Source organism: Coregonus lavaretus, assembly GCF_964263955.1.
Source record: "Coregonus lavaretus genome assembly, chromosome: 8".
NCBI lineage: Eukaryota > Metazoa > Chordata > Actinopteri > Salmoniformes > Salmonidae > Coregonus > Coregonus lavaretus.
In genome coordinates, this window is record NC_139995.1 from 29,758,823 (window position 1) to 29,778,189 (window position 19,367).

The 19,367-nt window shown below is 44.1% G+C and overlaps 1 protein-coding gene across 3 annotated transcripts in view; it reads left to right on the forward strand.

The window, feature by feature from the left end:
• The window catches only part of LOC311133192 (AMP deaminase 2-like), a 58,612-nt gene that overhangs the window by 27,675 nt on the left and 11,570 nt on the right, over window positions 1-19,367 (forward strand). The gene's annotated exons all lie outside the window — the stretch shown is intronic.

Consider the following 19,367-nt stretch of genomic DNA (forward strand, 5'->3'; position numbering starts at 1 on the left):
GAAACAGTTTAATTTAATTTACAATGCCTTCGGAAAGTATTCAGACCCCTTGACCTTTTCCACATTTTGTAACGTTACAGCCTTATTCTAAAATTGATTAAATATTTTTTTCCCCTCATCAATCTGCACACACTACCCCATAATGACAAAGCAAAAACAGGTTTTTAGAAAATGTTGCTAATTTATAAAAAATGTAAAACTGATATCACATTTACATAAGTATTCAGACCCTTTACTCAGTACTTTTTTGAAGCACCTTTGGCAGTGATTACAGCATCGAGTCTTCTTGGGTATGACGCTACAAGCTTGACACACCTGTATTTGGGAAGTTTCTCCCATTATTTTCTGCAGATGCTCTCAAGCTCTGTCAGGTTGGATGGGGAGCCTTGCTGCACAGCTATTTTCAGGTCTCTCCAGAGATGGTCGATTGGGTTCAAGTCCAGGCTCTGGCTGGGCCACTCAAGGACATTCAGACACTTGTCCCAAAGCCACACCTGCGTTGTCTTGGGTGTATGCTTAGGGTCGATGTCCTGTTGGAAAGTGAACCTTCGCCCCAGTCTGAGGTCCTGAGTGCTCTGGAGCAGGTTTTCATCAAGGATCTCTCTGTAGTTTGCTCCGTTCATCTTTCCCTCGATCCAGACTAGTCTCCCAGTCCCTGCCGCTGAAAAACATCCCCACAGCATGATGCTGCCACCACCAGACTTCACCGTAGGGATGGTGACGGGTTTCCTCCAGACATGACGCTTGGCATTCAGGCCAAAGAGTTCAATCTTGGTTTCATCAGAGCAGAAAATCTTGTTTCTCATGGTCTGAGTGTCTTTAGGTGCCTTTTGGCAAACTCCAAGTGGGTTGTCATGTGCCTTTTACTTAAGAGTGGCTTCCGTCTGGTCACTCTACCATGAAGGCCTGATTGGTGGAGTGCTTCAGAGATGGTTGTCTTTCTAGAAGGTTCTCCCATCTCCACAGAGGAACTCTAGAGCTCTGTCAGAGTGACCATCGGGTTCTGGGTCATCTCCCTGACCAAGGCCCTTCTCCCCCAATTGCTCAGTTTGGCCGGGGCGGCCAGCTCTAGGAAGATTCTTGGTGGTTCCAAACTTCTTTCATGTAAGAATGATGGAGGCCACTATGTTCTTTGGGACCTTCAATGCTGCAGAAATGTTTTCGTACCCTTCCCCAGATCTGTGCCTCGACACAATCCTGTCTCGGAGCTCTACGGACAATTCCTTCAACCTCATAGCTTGGTTTTTGTTCTGACATGCACTGTCAACTGTGTGACCTTATATAGGGCTCCCGAGTGCCGCAGCGGTCTAAGGCACTGCATCTCAGTGCTTGAGGCGTCACTACAGACCCCCTGGTTCGAATCCAGGCTGTATTACAACCGGCCGTGATTGGGAGTCCCATAGGGCGGCGCACAATTGGCCCAGCGTCATCCGGGTTTGGCCGGTGTAGGCCGTCATTGTAAATAAGAATTTGTTCTTAACTGACTTGCCTAGTTAAATGTCCAATCAATTGAATTTACCACAGGTGGAGTCCTATGAAGTTGTAGAAACATCTCAAGGATTATCAATGTAAACAGGATGCACCTGAGCTCAACTGAGCTTGAGTCTCATCGCAAAGGGTCTGAATACTTATGTAAATAAGGTGTGTGTATATATATATATATTATTTTTAATATAAATTCTCACAAATTTCTAACAACCTGTTTTTGCTTTGTCATTATGGGGTATTGTGTGTAGATTGCTGAGGATTTTAGAATAAAGCTATAACGTAACAGAATGTGGAAAAAGTCGAGGGGTCTGAATACTTTCCGAAGGCACTGTATAATAACGTCTTCATATCTCAAAATCATTGTCATGTGGTTAATCAAAATTCTATCCAAATCTAAATGAAAAGGATAGAAACCTAAAAAGTAACTTCTATTGCCAACTATGTAAAAATAGGCTACATAAAGCCAACAAATAAAAACATTGCAGCCTGCAGGTAGAAAATATCCTGATAAAAAAAAATAAAAAATCCTATAAATCACATTGGCTACACATGGCCTGTCTGCAACTAACTTGAAACATTGTATCAACTATTAAGTTGTGTCCATCCCGAAGCTTGCACTAGTGAACTTGCAACATTGTAGGCTATAGAACATTCAGGGCCCTCAGTTTCCCCGCCAGTGAGCTTGGGACAGAGACAGCTGTAGGCTATTCGCGCAAGGGATAAGAAGCAGTGCTTCACTTGGGGAGGAGCTCACCGGAGTACCAGCACCTCAAATGTTCTACTGTTTGAGCTCCTGTTCCTCTTATAGTATATTAGCTCAAAAGTATTGTGGAGCTCCTGCACCTAAATATAAACAGTACCAGCACCCAAAATGAGTACCGGAACCTACAAGTCAAGCACTGATAAGAAATAATCAGGTATGCCTATTTTATGACGTTTCCACTGGATCAGAGCATGACATTTAAAAATGTAAAAACAGACTTTGTTTGCTTGCTGTTTGAGGTGAAGAAAACATTACTTTGAGAAGCTCCACAGGTCATTGGTGGTGGTGCGTTAAGCCAATCAGAAATACTATCAGATCCCCAAATGGGCACATATATATGCCTACATTTGCGCTCAGGCCAGGTAGCCTATAGGCCTACTTCTATGCATGCGCGTCCTTACTCAACATTGACAGGAGTGCTCCAAACAAAAGACAATGACTAAATTGACAAAACTCGTAAATGGAATGAAATAAACCAAAACTTGTTTCTCACAAGTGTAGAAAAGGTTGTGCACTCTGTAAACAATGTGTCCACTCAGACGCATGCCTCTAGAGGCTCCGCAATTGCGTCACACCCTCCATATGGAGCCTCCGACCACATTTTCGGATCAAGCATAAATTGGCTTTTAGTATAGGCCTCCGCAATGGATTAGTTCACTGAGATGGGCGCAAATATATATATATATTTATATATATATATATATATATATATATATATATATATATATATATATATATATATATATATAGATATATATATATAGATATATATATATATATATAGATATATATATATATAGATATATATATATATATATAGATATATATATATATATATAGATATATATATATAGATATAGATATATATATATAGATATAGATATATATATATATATAGATATATATATATATATATATATATATATATATATATATATATATATATATATATATATATATATATATATATATATACACTGCTCAAAAACATAAAGGGAACACTTAAACAACACAATGTAACTCCAAGTTAATCACACTTCTGTGAAATCAAACTGTCCACTTAGGAAGCAACACTGATTGACAATACATTTCACATGCTGTTGTGCAAATGGAATAGACAACAGGTGGAAATTATAGGCAATTAGCAAGACACCCCCAATAAAGGACTGTTTTTTTGCAGGTGGTGACCACAGACCACTTCTCAGTTCCTATGCTTCCTGGCTGATGTTTTGGTCACTTTTGAATGCTGGCGGTGCTTTCACTCTAGTGGTAGCATGAGACGGAGTCTACAACCCACACAAGTGGCTCAGGTAGTGCAGCTCATCCAGGATGGCACATCAATGCGAGCTGTGGCAAGAAGGTTTGCTGTGTCTGTCAGCGTAGTGTCCAGAGCATGGAGGCGCTACCAGGAGACAGGCCAGTACATCAGGAGACGTGGAGGAGGCCGTAGGAGGGCAACAACCCAGCAGCAGGACTGCTACCTCCGCCTTTGTGCAAGGAGGAGCAGGAGGAGCACTGCCAGAGCCCTGCAAAATGACCTCCAGCAGGCCACAAATGTGCATGTGTCTGCTCAAACGGTCAGAAACAGACTCCATGAGTGTGGTATGAGGGCCCGACGTCCACAGGTGGGGGTTGTGCTTACAGCCCAACACCGTGCAGGACGTTTGGCATTTGCCAGAGAACACCAAGATTGGCAAATTCGCCACTGGCACCCTGTTCTCTTCACAGATGAAAGCAGGTTCACACTGAGCACGTGACAGACGTGACAGAGTCTGGAGACGCCGTGGAGAACGTTTGGCGGTGGGTCAGTCATGGTGTGGGGTGGCATTTCTTTGGGGGGCCGCACAGCCCTCCATGTGCTCGCCAGAGGTAGCCTGACTGCCATTAGGTACCGAGATGAGATCCTCAGACCCCTTGTGAGACCATATGCTGGTGCGGTTGGCCCTGGGTTCCTCCTAAAGCAAGACAATGCTAGACCTCATGTGGCTGGAGTGTGTCAGCAGTTCCTGCAAGAGGAAGGCATTGATGCTATAGACTGGCCCGCCCGTTCCCCAGACCTGAATCCAATTGAGCACATCTGGGACATCATGTCTCGCTCCATCCACCAACGCCACGTTGCACCACAGACTGTCCAGGAGTTGGCGGATGCTTTAGTCCAGGTCTGGGAGGAGATCCCTCAGGAGACCATCCGCCACCTCATCAGGAGCATGCCCAGGCGTTGTAGGGAGGTCATACAGGCACGTGGAGGCCACACACACTACTGAGCCTCATTTTGACTTGTTTTAAGGACATTACATCAAAGTTGGATCAGCCTGTAGTGTGGTTTTCCACTTTAATTTTGAGGGTGACTCCAAATCCAGACCTCCATAGGTTGATACATTTGATTTCCATTGAACATTTTTGTGTGATTTTGTTGTCAGCACATTCAACTATGTAAAGAAAAAAGTATTTAATAAGATTATTTCATTCATTCAGATCTAGGATGTGTTATTTTAGTGTTCCCTTTATTTTTTTGAGCAGTGTATATGTATGTTACTGCTCGACTAAAACAATCTCAGTCGACCAACAGCCTAACGATCAAACAATCGACCAGTCGACTAATTGGGGTCAGCCCTAATATTTACAGTACATGAGTGACAATTCTAAACATAGGTGTTGTTTCCTGTTTGTCTCACCTTCGTGTGTGTGTGTGTGTGTGTGTGTGTGTGTGTGTGTGTGTGTGTGTGTGTGTGTGTGTGCGCGCTTGTACTGCTCTACTCTGTACAGCAGCACAGCCTCTAAATCAGTGCCCAGTGCGGCCAAGTAGACTGAGCTGCCCCATAAACACCATCCATCATGGGAGAGGCTCTGAAAGACCGCAGAGGGACTGGTGGTTTAGAGGGTTAGACATGGGGTCAAGGAACACCCCCTCACTTAGCCCTCCCAGTGGAGGTGAGGAGGTGTTTACAGCTACTCTCTCTGATCTCAGACACACACCCCCTCTCGGGAATGACCCTGCCGACTTCAGGGGAATGGGACGTTGACCTCAAGGTGGCCGGCTTAGCTAAATGTTTTAATGTCCTGAAGAAAGAGCTGTGGCACAGTGGATGTGATGTGTAAAGTGACAATGGGCTGGGCTCCCTCTTTGCTATATTCAGATACTGTGAGAGCTGGGCTGATAAGCAGAGAGGCTGGTGAGTGGTGAAGTGAGGGCTGGATTATCAGAGATGAGAAGAGGAGCAGGAACTCTTGGATAGCCTTGGGACAGTGAGCGTGGGATTTTAGGGTATGCGTGGATGGGGTGTTTTGAGAACCCTCTCCGGGATGGGCTCTCATAGAGATATGGAGCAGCATGCTAGGGTGAATGTTAAGCATTCAGACCGGAGCTAACAAGATTTTTTTCATTTGTTTCACGTTTTAATGATTTGTTTCACATGAGAATTAGGAGAAAGAAGATTGAACAACTTCTTGTTCGATTTTTCCCAACTCTGTATTTCATCATACCCATGTCTACTGTCTGAAGTTGATCTCATTCAATCAGCTTACACTAGGTGACTGGCTTGAATAAAAATCAGCATCCAAAGTAGTCGTCCTGGACCAAAGTTGATAAACAACAGTGGTGCTGTTCTGCAGGACAGTGTTTCTCTGGTCAACTCTAAGGACAGATCTCTTTATATCTCCAGAGGTCATCATGGTGGCAGGGCCAGCTCATAACTGTTTTCTTTCTCTTTCTGTTGCGTGGTGGTCAAAGCAAGAGTGTGAAAACAGTCTGGACAACCCCTCCCACTCTTTCTCCCTGTCTCTCTTCTCTCTCTCTCCAGTTAATGTCACCTCTCCCAGCTCTTACTGACACCTACCCATGAGCCCCCTCTCTTTCCATTTACTGTAACCAGCCCTCTTACCCACTGAGCACCAACCGACACGGGACACCCATGGACGTTGAAAAGTAGTTGAAATTTGGTCAGTCCAAATCTGAACCAATCATGGGCGTCTGTTTCACAAGTTTGGAAAGCACAGTACAGTAAAGAAAAGTAGAGTAGAGTTCAGTACAGTACAGTACAGTTCAGTAAATTAGACTGTACTCTACTCTATTGTGCTCTACTGTACTAAACTCTACAGTAATGTACTGTATTGTACTGTACTGAACTCTACTGTACTGTACTGTACTGAACTATACTGTGCTGTACTGAACTGTGCTGTACTGTACTGAACTCTACTGTGCTGTGCTGTGCTGTCCTGTACTGTGGTCTACTGTGCTGTACCGTGATGTCCAAACTTGTGAAACATAGACGTCTATGATTGGTACAGATTTGGTCCGGTCCGACCAACCAAATTTGGACTTGTTTGGGTGCCGGAGCTCATTAGAATAACAGTCAGTCTGTAGAATAATACCCAAACATGCAAAGAAGGATATTACATATTTCTACCTTTGTGTACCTATTCAGGATACATCACCATGAAGAGAATGACTTTTATAATTATTCATTTCTGTATAGTACAGATCAGGGACCAATGATGTCATTCTGTTATCATATTTCTGTTACCAGTTGTAAATCCACTTCAACTACTGTAGTTCAATAACCAAAATATATATATATTTTAACTTAAGGCGTCATATCATTGCTGACACCCAATTCTTTCTGCAGACATCTTTGAATCTTAATTTGTGGTCACATAAAAAACAGTCATTCTGTTACCAAACTTTACATCTGCACTGTTCTTTTCAGTATTTTTTTATGGAAATTGTTAAAAGTAGTTTCACTTTTCAATCAATGGTTCAGAGACAAACTGACTGTTTGGCATACTTTTAAAGTGAAGAGTCTCACCGTCGTTCCGTTACTGTGGAATTGCCCCTTTGCTCTCCTCCTCGCTGTTATTTCTGTCGTTCTCTCGTTGTACTCTCAGTTCCTTCTCTCCTGCTCTTTTCCTATCCTCCCAGTTATGTAACATTATCTAGGTCTAATGTCAACAGTGACACTAAAACTAACAATGTACCATGCCCTGTGTGTACTCTCTTCATGAAATCCAGCCACTAAAGGCCTGCTCTGTCACTCAACCATCATGTAGCCACTCTCTTTAAGCATCTTTATTCTCAGTGGGATGAGATGGGATGCTTTGCTTCCTAGTGCTTACTCTCTTTTTGGGAGTTTAGCCTAACGGAAATACAGTGTTTTGTTCTGCTATGGTGCATTTTCTTCACAAAGCATTAACAAGGATTTATGGAGATGTGGTTTTGTTGCTGGGGTTGTGTCCAGGCATCACTATTCTGTGGCCCAGCTCTATAGAGAGCAATAGTAATGGCGTATTTTTGTAGGCACTAATGGAGGCTAACTCCACCATGGCTCATTCACCAAAGCCTATGGGGAAATGAATGGGGTTTTGGATTTTTTGGGGATAAATGCCAAAACTAAGGTCTGTGGTACACATTTTGGGAATTTTGATCATTTATGTAATCAAAACAAGCGCATAAAGCACATAAATGCTTCATAATTCATAAAGGTCATTACTGGGAGACTGACTGATATTATCTCATAGAACAAAATGTATAAGATCTCCTAAGCCTGTGTTAACCTCTGCCCTTATTTTCGGCGTATATCCTAAACTCCATTCTTTCCCCATTTAATTTCCCCCATAGGAATGGCCAACGAACCAGAGGTAGAAAATGCTAACTCATTTTCATTTTTTAGGACTACAAGCTGGCAAGCTCTATTGCATGAGAAGCTCCGCCCGCTAAACGCACAGCTGGAGGGGGGGTATACTGTATCCCTTGGGCTCCCAATGTCATGTGCCGAGAGGCTGGAAGACCAGTACAGTGGGAGAGGCGGTGTGTGCGTGTGTGTGTGTGTGTGTGTGTGTGTGCATTTTCAAATGTGTCTGAAAGTTTGAGGACAGGCATATCTAGGTCAGCTTTATTCCTTTTTCAGTTAACATCTGGTACATTCTGGAGTGAGGTTTTCAGTGGAGTTTTGTGAAGGGGGTTGGGTGAAGTATCATGTTTTAGTTTAGAAATGTTTCTAGTACTGTTAACTTTGTCAGATCTTCACACAAAGGCTACAATCATCAAGCCCTCAATGTCTTATCTCACAGTGCATCAGAGCTCATACAAATGTTTTCTCAGACAATGTTTTTATATTTTATTGTATCAAGAGTAATAAGATAAAACAGAGTAATCTGTTGATTTAGCAACCAGTGTGAAACCAATCTCCCAGCAATCAGATTTAAGGCTATATTGTATTACATTACACTGCAGAAGTCAAGACAGATTTGGGTCACCCTACCCTTGTAACGCCCAGAAGAACATGATTTCATTTGGAAAGGCCAGTCACTGCCTTTTAGGGATGTCATTTTATGAGGACATGTCATGACTGACCTGGAGGATACAGTGAGTGTTTGGGTTCCGTCCGGACAGAAAATGACTCTGCTGCTGTAGCCATTCAGATAGTAGAACAAGACAGTCATTTTATGTTAGGTCAACTCCTGTGTAATTATGTCTATTTATATGTGCTGGTTTTGCACAAAAAACAGGAACTGTCAGGAATCCCAGACTCCAGTCTAGCTGCGGTGCGAGTCTGTGCCTGTGTCTATATCAGGGGTGTCAAACGGCCCGCGAGTCCCTTCAATCCGAGCCGCAAGGTGGTTTGAGTAAGCTTTTCTTGAAATATTTTTTCCCCGGGGAAAAATTATCTCAATCGACATGATTAAAACCAAATAGAAATGGTGTAGAAATGATAATGACCTATATATATAGTCTCTTTACTTGGTCCAGCTTGCTAAAATTCATCAAAATGAAAACTAGACGGTCAAGGGGCAAAATGAGTTTGACACCCATGGTCTAGGCTATATTCATCTTCTATATTGGTCTAGGCTATATGCTTAACTGTGGGGAGTATGTGTGATCCTGTGTCTTCATTCTCTGATATGAGTGGAATTTCCCTCTGTTGTTGTCATTTGCACTCCCTCACTTAGTCCTCATCTTCTCATTCTAACAAGATTGCACTACATGCTTTTTCTCTCAGCCGTTCCTAAAGAAATAGAGAAGGGTCAAAGAATGAGGGATTGAGAATAGAAAGAGATAAGAGATGGAAACAAGAGAGAGAAATCAATAAAAATACTCCTACAGAGTTCCATCTGTCTCCTAGGGAGGGATGACCAAGCCTGACTCACTAGAAGAAACAGGCTTCCCTTTAACAGCAGTCATGTGAGGAAGGAAGCAGGAAATAACCTCTTCCCCCTGCCTGGCTCCTTACACGCTGCATTAGAGCAGAGAGTTGTCTGCTGTCAGGGAGGACCATATGAAACTAATTCACACATGCTAATGTAGTGTACTCACTCCCATCACATCATACAAATGCATTAGCCTACACTTTGCAGGGTAGGCTAAATGCTCAAAGGTGTTCACTGTTCACATTTGCACACAAAAAAACTAATGAATACAGTATAAGCTATGTGTACCTTCAGGCATTATAGGCTACTTTCTATTAATGCAGACTAAATCAAATACTCATGAATGTACAGTGGGGAAAAAAAGTATTTAGTCAGCCACCAATTGTGCAAGTTCTCCCACTTAAAAAGATGAGAGAGGCCTGTAATTTTCATCATAGGTACACGTCAACTATGACAGACAAATTGAGAAAAAAAAATCCAGAAAATCCCATTGTAGGATTTTTAATGAATTTATTTGCAAATTATGGTGGAAAATAAGTATTTGGTCACCTACAAACAAGCAAGATTTCTGGCTCTCACAGACCTGTAACTTCTTCTTTAAGAGGCTCCTCTGTCCTCCACTCGTTACCTGTATTAATGGCACCTGTTTGAACTTGTTATCAGTATAAAAGACACCTGTCCACAACCTCAAACAGTCACACTCCAAACTTCACAATGGCCAAGACCAAAGAGCTGTCAAAGGACACCAAAAACAAAATTGTAGACCTGCACCAGGCTGGGAAGACTGAATCTGCAATAGGTAAGCAGCTTGGTTTGAAGAAATCAACTGTGGGAGCAATTATTAGGAAATGGAAGACATACAAGACCACTGATAATCTCCCTCGATCTGGGGCTCCACGCAAGATCTCACCCCGTGGGGTCAAAATGATCACAAGAACGGTGAGCAAAAATCCCAGAACCACACGGGGGGACCTAGTGAATGACCTGCAGAGAGCTGGGACCAAAGTAACAAAGCCAACCATCAGTAACACACTACAACGCCAGGGACTCAAATCCTGCAGTGCGAGACGTGTCCCCCTGCTTAAGCCAGTACATGTCCAGGCCCGTCTGAAGTGCATTTGGATGATCCAGAAGAGGATTGGGAGAATGTCATATGGTCAGATGAAACCAAAATATAACTTTTTGGTAAAAACTCAACTCGTCATGTTTGGAGGACAAAGAATGCTGAGTTGCATCCAAAGAACACCATACCTACTGTGAAGCATGGGGTTGGAAACATCATGCTTTGGGGCTGTTTTTCTGCAAAGGGACCAGGACGACTGATCCGTGTAAAGGAAAGAATGAATGGGGCCATGTATCGTGAGATTTTGAGTGAAACCCTCCTTCCATCAGCAAGGGCATTGAAGATGAAACGTGGCTGGGTCTTTCAGCATGACAATGATCCCAAACACACCGCCCGGGCAACGAAGGAGTGGCTTCGTAAGAAGCATTTCAAGGTCCTGGAGTGGCCTAGCCAGTCTCCAGATCTCAACCCCATAGAAAATCTTTGGAGGGAGTTGAAAGTCTGTGTTGCCCAGCGACAGCCCCAAAACATCACTGCTCTAGAGGAGATCTGCATGGAGGAATGGGCCAAAATACCAGCAACAGTGTGTGAAAACCTTGTGAAGACTTACAGAAAACGTTTGACCTGTGTCATTGCCAACAAAGGGTATATAACAAAGTATTGAGAAACTTTTGTTATTGACCAAATACTTATTTTCCACCATCATATGCCAATAAATTCATTAAAAATCCTACAATGTGATTTTCTGGATTTTTTTTTCTCATTTTGTCTGTCATAGTTGACGTGTACCTATGATGAAAATTACAGGCCTCGCTCATCTTTTTAAGTGGGAGAACTTGCACAATTGGTGGCTGACTAAATACTTTTTTTCCCCACTGTAAATAACACAAAGAAACAAACTACTTTCATATCATTTAGGCTACATCACACACTAACACACAGCATGCAGTAATGCTGTGATTAGGAGGGGGAGGGAGATGGAGATGGGAGTGCTGAAAGAAACCCAGCCTCCTCCATTCTACAGCACATGAAGTGGTGCAGCCCGCCCCCCACCCCTTTGCGCCACGTGGTACGGTCCAGACCAGTCAGAGGGATTTAAATCCGGGAGCCTGTTTGTGTACAGAAAACCGGCCTAATCCAGGAAGCAGCACAGAGGCAGAGAGGAGGGGGGAAGCAGAGAAAAACAGACTCGGTGCAAAACGGGACCGAGTGGGAAAACTGAAGAGACAGTGATAACAGAGAATCAGAGAGAGAAGACACAGTGTATCCCACTGCTGCTGTATGGGTGAGAGCACACTGTCTCTCTCCCTCTCTCTCTCTGTCATCACTCTCTCCACGTCCGTCCGCTGTGTCTGCGGGGGAGGGAGCAGCAGCCGTCCTGTCCCGGGCCTGGTGGCATGTCCCAGCATCCCACAGGAGCCCTCGCAAGCCCACCGCCACCTCCACTGTGACCGTGAGGTACTGTAACACTGTAACTGGAATGACAACAAGAGAGATGAGGCATGTGTTTATGTTCCCTCAGAGTGATGATGTAGCCAGCTATCTTATCCTTAGGGGATAGTATGGCCATGTTGTTAGAACACCAGTTGTGTGGTGGAGTCAGCTTCTGTATTGTACCCTGCTCCGCTACTTCTGAGACCGGAGTGGGATGCACATTGCACACACAACACACACTGACCGACACAGAGGCACCATCGGTCGATGCAGCAGGAAACAGCTGTTGCTGACAGCAATTAAAAGAGGGATGGAAACGGGGATGAGAGGGTGATGAGGCTTGGTGGGGGGGTGAACGAAAGCATCCTTTGGGAGGAGAAGGAGAGGGCAGATGGAGAAGGCTGCGTCACAGCTCTACCGCCTGGCCGGTCTGTCGTTAGTCTCGGTTGCGCTTACTGCAGTATCAGAGGGATGGGGGACTCCAAAGGGCTGCATGTGTTTGGGTGAGGGGGTAGATCTCCTTAGAGAGAATATTGCCTGTGTGTGATGACCGCTGATATCCATGTTGTGAGTTAAAGTACCCGCCGGTGTCCTGTCCTTATTCCTGTTTAATGTTAACACCCCAGATTATTAGTACAGTCAGTTTGTCTCTAAAATCATAGTCGTTTGAACTTTACATTGCAGAGTACTCTGACATTTGAAGTAGGAACTTCTTCTGTTCCCACCCATAAAAGGACCTATCAAAAGTCCTCCATTCAGCACAGTTTAAAACATTCACTTTTGCAGGCAGTTCAATGTCAGCGTGTGTGATGCCACAGCCTGTGGCTAGCGGGTTTGAATCCGGCCCATTGCTTTTTCAGCACACTCTTCTACCTTTCGTCTCTCTACCTCTCTGTCCTATCCAATAAAGAAAAAATACGTAAGGAGTGGGACCCCCCTCCCCCTCCCCCCCAAAACAAAACAAAAGATGGGGAGAAAAATAAGTATGCATTCTTCATTATTGTGTGTCACATGACAGCATGTTGCTGGCGTGCAGAAACGTGAGAGGGTCAATAGTAGCTCTCACTCAGGTATTCATCACTGGTCCTTTTCACCTGAACGGCCTTAAGAGTCTTTCCCAAGGCTCTGTACAAACTAGTCCATAGTGTAGCAGGAAGACTTGAGGAATTCAGTCTAAATCCTGTAGCTCAGTTGGTAGAGCATGGCGCTTGCAACGCCAGGGTTGTGGGTTCGATTCCCACTGGGGGCCAGTATGAAAAATGTATGCACTCACTAACTGTAAGTCGCTCTGGAGCGTCTGCTAAATGACTAAAATGTAAATGTAACTGTGGTGTGAATCAGATAGCCATATACTGTATGTTTTGTTTTCCAACTGAGACAATATATTGAGGCAAAAAGGGGTTCAAAGTACATGGTTTATTCTTATCTGTGGTTGCTAAGGAATATTTGCAGAGTATGTCGTCCTTGTCTCTCTCAGGGAATAGAGCGAGGGAGGTGTAGTGAGCTGTGAAGCAACAGCTGCCTCTCACACACTGATGCCATAAACAGTCTACAATACAACATTTGATACACACACACACACACACACACACACACACACACACACACACACACACACAGCATATAGTCAGACACAATCTGTCTCTCACAAAAACAATCAGGATAGACACATCTGTTTCTTAAACAAGCACACCACACACACTTCTCTCTCATACAGCATTGTCTCCTCACTGTGTCCACTGTCTGAGAGCTCTTGTTATCGTATGTAGGTCACCTCTCTGTGATGATGTCTTCTGTCACTCAGCACTGGGTTGGGAAGTCATCTACTGAGATGGCCTGTCATCTTGCTGATCCACCCCAGGGACACACACACCGGGACAGCAGACAGGGACACACACACCGGGACAGGAGACAGACACACACACCGGGACAGGAGACAGGGACACACACACTGGGACAGGAGACAGACACACACACCGGGACAGGAGACAGGGACACACAACACACACACTGGGACAGGAGACAGGGACACACACACCGGGACAGGAGACAGGGACACACACACCGGGACAGGAGACAGGGACACACAACACACACACTGGGACAGGAGACAGGGACACACACACCGGGACAGGAGACAGGGACACACACACCGGGACAGGAGACAGGGACACACAACACACACACTGGGACAGGAGACAGGGACACACACACTGGGACAGCAGACAGGGACACACAACACACACACTGGGACAGGAGACAGGGACACACACACTGGGACAGCAGACAGGGACACACACACTGGGAAAGGAGAGAGGGGCACACACACAGGGACAGCAGGGGAGCGAGAGAGAGCATGAGAGGAGGGGATGTTGTGATCTTTCTTCACAGAACTCAAATCGCCCTGTCACTCTCAGTCCAGTGTAATGCAGGAGACAGAGGGGACGAGGAGGAGAGAGGTGCAGGCTCAGGCCTTAGGGAGATGATGATGAGGGGAGCTCAGCTGACTGACTGCACTGTCATGCTGTGGGTTGAGGAGCTGGGCTTTCATTGCAATGAGAATTAGTGGTAAATAGAACCTATGGCAGCATACCCCCCACCTACACACAAACACACACATTTTGTAAACAGTAAACAACACGCAAGCATCATCTTACTGGAAATGTGCTACATGCTAGATGGCACACACAACGTGTACAGAGTACGGATTTGCCAAGGTACATTAACAGGGAAAGTAGATTATACGGGTAGCACGGTGTTCCAAAATAGCAAACACTGTCTGGGCTCTTTTAAAACTGGATGAATGCAGTGTGTTACCCTGGAGTATTTGCATAAAATGGAAATACGCTCACACACTTTTGGTCCTCATTCAAAAATAATTGGTTGTGAATGGATGGATTTCCTCCTCTGCAGTTTTCAGACTGTTACTAATTGTTACTCTTCAATACCAATCAGTTGTCATGGCACTGGGCTATGTCAGTGCGCGCTAACATCAAAAGCTTTCCTCTTGTGTTGTGAATGAATTGGCTAATGGTGTCCCTGTACCATGCAGGCCTAATGCTCAGAGATCTGTCCCTGCACATGATCAGGGTATCTGTATTTATTGCCATAGCACTGTTTTTCTGTGCATCATACTTTGTATTTTTTACTAGACCTATATTATAGTTTACATGAAGCACAGTAGTCTATTTGTCCTCTTTCTGTGATCACTATAGCTCCTTCTCCACTTCAAAACTAGCCCCTCTGTCCTCATCAAGAACAACCACTAGGCTTTAAGCTGCTGTATTGTGTTGCATGTTTTGTTTCATGTTCTAAATCAGGGTCACACTTTACAACTCCTAATCCTCTGGGCCACTGTGTCTGCGGTGTGCAATAGTTTTGTTACACCATTACTTTGTAGTAGCCCACCACCCTAGTCATATAGCCTACCTAGTGTTGTTAGTAGGAGTTAGTTATTTTCAGTGTTTACTGCAGGCTATGTCTGTGGTGTTGTGTTTCCCCCTTCCCTGATGTCACTGAGCTAAATGGATCTGGGGGGTGCTGGATTAAGAGGCATATGTGGTGGAGGGAGGGGAGAATTATGTGGAGGCTACGCAGGGGATAATGGAGTGTGTGTCCTTGTCTCTGTGTCCTCCTCTGTGCTTTGATTGCCAATGCTGATGTCACTGAAGAAATACAGAATAAAGTCCCATAAATGGGAAATATAATAGTATATCTCATATAGGGGTGGTAAAGTGTGCTGGGGAGGCCTAGCACCATCAACTACTGCAGTCATGTCTAAACCTGCCTACTTACATTTTAGTCATTTAGCAGACGCTCTTATCCAGAGCGACTTACAGGAGCAATTAGGGTTAAGTGCCTTGCTCAAGGGCACATCGACAGATTTTTCACCTAGTCGGCTCGGGGATTAGAACCAGCGACCTTTCAGTTACTGGCACAACGCTCTTAACCACTAAGCTACCTGCCGCCCCAGTGGTCTAGCAACACAGTTGGACGCTTCCAGGTGCTGTAGATGTCAGTGGGTTGCTTTGCTTTAGCCTCCCAGTAGGCCTAGCTCTGTCCGCATGTCTATCTTGGACAATCTGTGGAGCATAGCGTTCTCTATGTAAAACATTTTTTGGGAAGAAAAGCGTTTAAATTGAGTGTGTGTGCGTGCGTGCATGCGTGCGTGCCCATTTGTGTGCAGCAGATGGCAAAGACTAATTGTCAGAGGGTTTGAACAGTGCCTTCAGAAAGTATTCACACCCCTTTAATTTTTCCACAGCCTGAATTTAAAATGGATTAAATTGAGATGTTTTGTCACTGGCCTACACACAATACCTGATAATGTCATTGGAATTATGTTTTTTGAAAATTGTACAAATTAATTCAAAATGAAAAGCTGAAATGTATTCATCCCCTTTGTTATGGCAAGCCTAAATAAGTTCTGGAGTAAGAATCTGCTTAACAAGTCATAATAAGTTGCATGGACTCACTCTGTATGCAATAATAGTGTTTAACATGATTTTTGTATGACTACCTCATCTCTGTACCCCACACATACAATTATCTGTAAGGTCCTTCAGTCAAGCAGTGCATTTCATTTTACATTTACATTTTAGTCATTTAGCAGACGCTCTTATCCAGAGCGACTTACAGGAGCAATTAGGGTTAAGTGCCTTGCTCATTTCAAACACAGATTCAACCACAAAGACCAGGGAGGTTTTCCAATGCCTCGCAAAGAAGGGCACCTATTGGTAGATTGGTAAACATAAAAAAAGCAGACATTGAATATCCCTTTGAGCATGCTGAAGTTATTAATTACACTTTGGATGGTGTATCAATACACCCAGTCACTACAAAAATACAGGCGTCCTTCCTAATTCAGTTGCCAGAGAGGAAGGAAATCGCTCAGGGATTTCAGCATGAGGCCAATGGTGACTTTAAAACAGTTAGAGTTTAATGGCTGTGATACGAGAACTGTGGATGGATCAACAACATTGTAGTTACTCCAAAATACTAACCTGAATGACAGAGTGAAAGAATAAAATCAAATCAAATGTTATTTGCCACATGCGCCGAATACAACAGAGGTAGACCTTACAGTGAAATGCTAACTTACAAGCCCTTAACCAACAATGCAGTTTATAAAAAAAAGAAAAAAAGGAAAAAGTGTATATAAAAAATAGCTAATAATTAAAGAGCAGCAGTAAAATTGTCTCCTGAGTGGCGCAGTGGTCTAAGGCACTGCATCGCAGTGTTAACTGTGCCACTAGAGATCCTGGTTCGAATCCAGGCTCTGTCGCAGCCGGCCGCGACCGGGAGACTCATGGGCGGCGCACAATTGGCCCAGCATCGTCCAGGGTAGGGGAGGGAATGGCCGGCAGGGATGTAGCTCAGTTGGTAGAGCATGGCGTTTGCAACGCCAGGGTTGTGGGTTTGATTCCCACGGGGGGCCAGTATAAAAAAAAAGATGTATTCACTAACTGTAAGTCGCTCTGGATAAGAGCGTCTGCTAAATTACTAAAATGTAAAATAAAATAACAGTAGGGAGGCTATATACAGGGGGTACCGGTACAGAGTCAGTGTACGAAGGAAGCCTGTACAAAATACAAATATTCCAAAACATGCATCCTGTTTGCAATAAGGCACTAAAGTAATACTGCAAAAAATGTGGCAAAGAAATTAACTTTTTGTCCTGAATACAAATATTCCAAAACATGCATCCTGTTTGCAATAAGGCACTAAAGTAATACTGCAAAAAATGTGGCAAAGAAATTAACTTTTTGTCCTGAATACAAAGTGTTATGTTTGGGGCAAATCCAATACAACACATTACTGAGTACCACTCTTCATATTTTCAAGCATGGTGGTCGCTGCATCATGTTATGGGTACGCTTGTCATCGGCAAGGACTGGGGAGTTATTTAGGATAAAAATAAACATAATAGATCTCAGCACAGGCAAAATCCTAGAGGAAAACTTAGTTCAGTCTGCTTTCCAACAGACACTGGGAGATTAATTCACCTTTCAGCAGGACAATTACTTAAAACACAAGGCCAAATATACACTGGAGTTGCTTACCAAGATGACACTGAGTGTCCTATTTACAGTTTTGACTTAACTCTGCTTGAAAATCTATGGCAAAACTTTAATATGGCTGTCTAGCAATGATCAACAACCAACTTGACAGAGTTTGAAGAATTAAAAAAATAAATGATGTGCAAATATTGTACAATCCAGGTGTGCAAAGCTCTTAGAGACTTACCCAGAAAGACTCACAGCTGTAATCGATACCAAAGGTTGACTCAGGGGGTTGAATACTTATCTAATCAAGATATATGAGAGTATTTTTGGTATTTTTATATTTTATGTTAGAATTTTTCTTCCACTTTGACAGTGCAGACTATTTTGTGTAGATCGTTGACAATTCCATCCATTTTAATCCCACTTTGTAATACAACAAAATGTGGAAAATGTCAAGGGGTGTGAATACTTTCTAAAGGCTGAATGAATGGACAGTCATTGTGATGGAGCCCTGATTATGTCTGTCTGTATGTGTTTTGATGAGTCCCAGTTGCTCTGGCATCTTTCTTTGGGTGATTTGGCCCTGGTCTTTTTTCCAGACAGCCATTAGGCCTAGCAGAGCATGCTGTTGGACACACACACACTAATCTACAGGGCTCGTCTGTCTTAAAATAGAACCTTTTGCATCTCAGGGGTCCCATCCAGTCCAAAGGCCTTATGGGATGCCACGGTAGCATTCTCTGTGCAGGAAAACACACACACACACAGTTTAGCAAACTTCCACGTAGCTCTTGAGCTCATCCCTAATCTTTTGGTTATTAAGCCTCCATCGCTGTCTCTCTCTCGCTCTCTCTCTGTGTGTGCGTTTTCTTTGGGACAGACACAGTGGGGTCTTTGTCCTGTGCCTGCCAGCCTGTGTACTCTCTCACCCTGCTGCGTCCGTCTCAGGGGAAGGTGCTGTCATTGTGCTCCCCCCTCACCTCTCTGACCAGCAGGCCAGGTTTCCATGGCAACATGTGGCTGGCGTCCGACTAAATGTATCTCTGTTAATGAGCACTCCACCTGAATGGCCCTCAGTGTGGGCTATATACCACAGAGACTGCTGCCACACACACACACACACACACACACACACACACACACACACACACACACACACACACACACACACACACACACCACTCCTCCTGCTGCTGCTGTCTGACACACACTGCAGTGGGCAGGTACACAGCTAAGTCAGCAGTGCTGTGGAGAGACTAACACACCACTGCAGCTGTCGTACAGTAGGGAAGCTCCTCTGTGCTGTATACAAAGTCACAACACAGCTGCTGAGAGCCAAGAGGCTGCAGTTGAGAGAGAGAAGAGGGTCGGAGGGGAGTGTGCTAGTGTAGGCCCATTTTGGAGGTGATGATGCAAGAGTTCTGGCTGTGAAAATATGTGTTTTAATGTTTTCTCTGAATGTTGCAAATCC